The 5,225-nt window shown below is 30.0% G+C and overlaps 1 pseudogene; it reads left to right on the top strand.

The window, feature by feature from the left end:
- The first annotated feature begins 2,163 nt into the window (after positions 1 to 2,163).
- Positions 2,164 to 4,387, top strand: LOC120078190 (annotated as a pseudogene).
- The last annotated feature ends 838 nt before the right edge of the window (positions 4,388 to 5,225 follow it).

The following is a 5,225-nucleotide window of genomic DNA, read 5'->3' as shown; positions in this document are numbered from 1 at the left end:
TGATATTTTGACATTATTTGTAATCATTTTCAACAGTGTTGTCAATTAAAATAATTTTTTTTTAATTTTTTTTATTAATTAATCTATTGAAATTATATTTCCTTTTAAAATCTTGATAATATTCTCATATATAACCCAATACTTAACAAATTTTATACATCCGAAAAGAAATTCTTCATATAGAAACTTTTATTATTGGAAGGCAATCAATACTGATATAGAGATTTGCTTACATAGGTGACGAGGAAAGAAAAGTAAAAACACCAATTAAGTTGAATTTGATTTTGTCCAAAATTCGATGTTTCGAGAGAGGGTAAAGAATGGAAAATAGGGCAAAGGTCAGATATGGAATAAAGTGAAAAATTGTAGGAATATAACAGCTGTACAAATTTATGTCAATTATACTATGTTCAAAAGTTATCAATCAAATCAATCAATCAATCTTGCTATCATTATCTTTGAGTTATAGCTTTGGTCGATTATCTTCTTCTTTTACAAGTACGAAAATCTTATTCTCAATTATATAATTATTCTTAAACATCTATAAAATCTTAAAACAAGATTACCAGAGCATATATGAAACTTTGGAAGAATTAATCCCCCATTTTGGAGAGTAAGACCTCATTTGATAGGACAACCTATTTCATAGAATAATCGCTTCGAAGAATAATGCTTGTTAATTTGCCAATGATTTTGGCACAGTCAAACACTTCTTCGTAATTATTGTACTAAAAAATGTATTTTTTTTAAATAATTCAAATATTTGATATTTGAAAATTTTGTTGGTTTCTCACAACTAAAAACTTATATAGATAACATTAAAACCAATAAACTATACAAACGATAACTAATCTAGGTAATGTTTGGTAACCATTTGTTTTTTGTTTTTGTTTTTAAAATTAAACCTATAGACACTAGTTTCATCTCTAAATTTCTTCTTTTGTTATCTATTTTTTACCAATAGTTTAAACAACCAAACCAAAATTTGAAAACTAAAAAAATAGTTTTGAAAAAGTTTTTTTTTTTCTTAATTTGACTAAGAATATAACTATTGTACTTAAGAAATATACAAATCATTATAAAATAAAGAGAAAATAAACTTAATTTTTAAAAATAAAATAATTATCAAACTAGTCGTTAACCCATTTTTCGTAGTTTCATAATTTTGAATTAGTTCATTCTTAATATGTTTGACAACACCACAAGTCAATCACACTTACGAGTGGAAAGAGAGAGTCAAACAAATAGTTAAATGAAATAAGATAAGGTGTGATTAGGTCAAAGATGCCCTTTCAAACACACAGATGATCTCGTGGCATAAACTTTATTGATATCATCTTTGGGACGTTCAATCTATAAAAAAGTTTAATATTTTTTCAACCAACCAATATTATTATAGATTTATTAATGTTAATTATTAAAATTTAATAAAATATCTACAGTTTTTATAAGCTTAATCATTCTTTTTATATATTTTTTCTTAACCAAAAAATCAAAACGGGCAAAAAAAAAAAAAAAAAACCTCTAATTGAGAAATTATTTAAATTGTAAAAAATATTTACAAATTATAGCAAAATTTTAGAATTTATGGAAGATATTTACAAGATCTCCACTCATTTCATTCATTCAGTGCTTGCGATGAGGCGCTAGCAAAATTTCAGAATCTATAAATGATAGATACTCATAGACGCTAATAGACTTGCCTATCTGATAGACATGGATAAAAGTCTATAGATTCTAAAATTTTGCTATATTTTGTAAATATTTTAGTTCGTTTTTTTATATTTGAAAAAATCCCTAGTTCTAAAAATTAAAACTAAAAAACCAAGACTCCATTTAAAACAATTTAATTTTTGAAAATTAAGTGTATAAACATCAATTTCATACTGAAATTTCTTGCTTTATGATCTTACTTTAAATCAATGTTTTCAAAAACTAAGTCAAATTTTGAAATGGAAAAAAAAAATTAAAACTTATTTCTATTTTTAGAATTTAGATTAGGATTGAACTCTTTTAATTATAAAAAATAATACTATTATAATCCAGAGAAAATAAACTTAATTTTAAAAAAACCAAATAATTATGAAACCCCATGATTATATGAAATCAGGTCTACGTGTTTTGCTTTTGCAGCCTATAAAATAAGGTTTCTACATTTCCAATTCTCCCAAACATAGTAAGTTCCCATTCCAAGAAAAGAGAAGAAAAAGAGAGAAAAAAGAAGTTCAAAATATGGGTTCTATCTCAAAAATTGATAAGCCACATGCTGTGTGTATCCCACATCCAGCCCAAGGCCATATCAACCCTATGCTAGAGCTGGCTAAGCTTCTCCATCACAAAGGTTTCTACATAACTTTCGTCAACACTGAGCGCAGTGAACAGCAAATGCTCAAGTCGAGAGGCATCGACTCGCTCGATGGCTTGCAAGATTTCACGTTCCGAGCCATTTCCGACGGTGTTCCGGTCTCGACTACCAATTCTATTAAAAATGTTCATAAACTTTGCGAAGCCCCCTCCAAGAATTGCTTTGCTCCATTCTGTGATCTTATTTCTGAACTCAACTCAATGGCAGCTTCTCCTTCTACGAATGTCCCGCCAATTAGCTGCATTATTGGACATGCCCTTTTGTATTTCACTATATTGGCTGCCAATAAGTTTAATATCCCTTATGCTTTGCTTTGGACTGCTAGTGCTTTTTGCTTCTTTGGTTTCTTACAATTTTCTAAACTCATTAACCAAGGCTTGGTACCACTCAAAGGTATATCATTTCAATGTTTGTTTGTTTTTTTAGCATATATTCTTTTGAGGTTATTTGTCCAATAGATTTCTGAACTTCAATAAGTATTTTTCTTTTACAACAACTAAGGGAATGGAGGATCGAACCACTAATCTTTAAAGAAGAAGGCCATGCCAATTATCGTTAAGCTAAATTTACTTTGACAAATTTAATATATATCTAGTACGTCTATGATCTTTCTAAGTATAAAAATATTTTAGTAACTCTATAAACATTGGATTTTTGTATATGAAAAATGTTTGAATTTTCAATCTCGGTGTTTAATAAATTTTGGAAGGACACAAAGTTGAAAGTTCAATCATGTCCTATATTAGACAAATTAAATTCAATTCTTAAAAAAAATTTATATCGAATATGTCAAGAACCAAAAGTGATTTTCTTGACCTTTTCAAATTTTAATTAGGGCCCATTGGACCAATTAGATACTTATGTTTAAAAGATAAATTGATGATGCACTATACTTCGAAAATATAAAGACATTTATGGAGAAAACATGTAGTTTAGCTCATAGTTGTATATTATTTAAGTTTGACATATTAACTGGCAAACAGATATGAGTCAGATAACAGATGGATATTTGGAAACTACGGTAGAATGCTGGCCCAACTTAAATGGGAGACCTTCCTTCCTTTATTAGAACAACAGATCCAGATGATTCCATGCTAAATTTTAAGTCTAGAGTAGTAACCAATTCTCAAGAAGCTTCTGCAATTATATTCAACACATATGATCCACTTGATCGAGATGTTATGGATTCTCTTTCTTCTGTCCTACGTTCTATTTACACCATTGGTCCACTTCACATGCTTGCCAACCAAATAGATGATGAAAATCTAAAAGCAATTGGTGCAAATCTTTGGGCTGAGGAATCAGAATGCATTGAGTGGCTTGACTCAAAGGAACCCAACTCAGTTGTTTATGTAAATTTTGGTAGCATCACAGTGATGGAGAAAGAGCAATTGATTGAGTTTGCTTGGGGATTAGCTGATAGTGGGAAGCCATTCTTGTGGATTGCAAGGCCTAGTTGGAGATTCAGCCATTTTGCCACAAGAATTTGTAACACAAACCAAAGATAGAAGCTTGATAGCAAGTTGGTGTTGTCAAGAACAGGTGTTGAACCATCCTTCAGTTGGAGGGTTTTTAACACACAGTGGATGGAATTCAATTCTTGAAAGTATATGTGCTGGAGTTCCAATGATTTCATGGCCTTGGTTTGCTGATCAACAAACAAATTCTCATTATTGTTGCAGTGAGTGGGAGATTGCAATCGAACTTGACAACAATGTGAAAAGAACTGAAGTGGAGAAGCTTGTGATAGAGTTAATGGATGGAGAAAAGGGTAAGCAAATGAAAGAGAATGTTATGAATTTGAAGAGTACAGCTGAAGAAGCATATAAACCTGGTGGTTCTTCTTGGAAGCAATTGGACAAGCTGATCAATGAAGTTCTTCTATCAAACATGAAGCAGACTTGATTGAAAATTTTCAAACTATATCCAAACTTCTCCACACTCTTTGCTACATTTTCCTTCTTTAAAATCCGTTATGGAAAAGTGTGTTTGTATTCAATAAATTCTCTTAGTGTCCATTTAGATCACACATATTGTATTGTATCACGAGTATAAGAACTAAATATCTATGATTTAAGTGTTTGGGTTTTAAATGGTTGAGATAATTAATGTCTACGTTTCAATATACATGATAATTAATGTTTAGAAGTTAAATACATGTGTTTGATTTACCAATTTGTATATAGAAAATAATGAAATAATCACTTAAGTGAATTTGTAGTTGAACAAGTAATGTAGTAATGAATTAAAATGGTAAATCAAACACATGTAAGATGATACTGAGGAAGAGAAGAAAGATGTTATTTACCCTACCCTTTTTATATTAAAAAACAGAGAGAGAAAAAAAGAAGATGATGAGAAAAATAAAATGAGCTTGTAAAATGTGTATGTATGACTAGGGATAAACAAAGTTTTCTTTACTGTGATCAATTAGCCCATCCCATGAGTCAATGTTCTCGGTATAGGTCCCTATGATGAATGTGTGTAAGCTAATACCATTAAAAGAAGAAATGCAAGTTTAGGGATCCCTAATTTTATTTCAGGAACCTTAGTTAATGTAATACTCTCTTTGTAGGAATTTGATATTTGCTAAATATATTTGTTTAAGATTCCTGACGTTGACTTCTTGGACTATTTAGGAGTTGTCTCTGTTTTTGTCTCCGTGGGTATTTGTCTCAGAGGTTGTTTTTTAAGTGGCCAAACCTGTAGAATATTTTTTTTCCTTATTTAAATTATTCTACAGGTTATGTTCTCTGGAATGTTTTCCTTTTCTATGAAGTGTTGATAGTATGTGGAGGTGTCTTTCATCTTTCCGTTATGCTATTTAAGTCTAGGAAGGCTTTGTGGTTAGGGTTGCCAT

This window comes from Benincasa hispida, chromosome 5 (genome assembly GCF_009727055.1).
Source record: "Benincasa hispida cultivar B227 chromosome 5, ASM972705v1, whole genome shotgun sequence".
Classification (NCBI taxonomy): domain Eukaryota; kingdom Viridiplantae; phylum Streptophyta; class Magnoliopsida; order Cucurbitales; family Cucurbitaceae; genus Benincasa; species Benincasa hispida.
The sequence above is the reverse complement of the archived record's forward strand: the minus strand, read 5'-3'. Positions and strand labels throughout refer to the sequence as shown.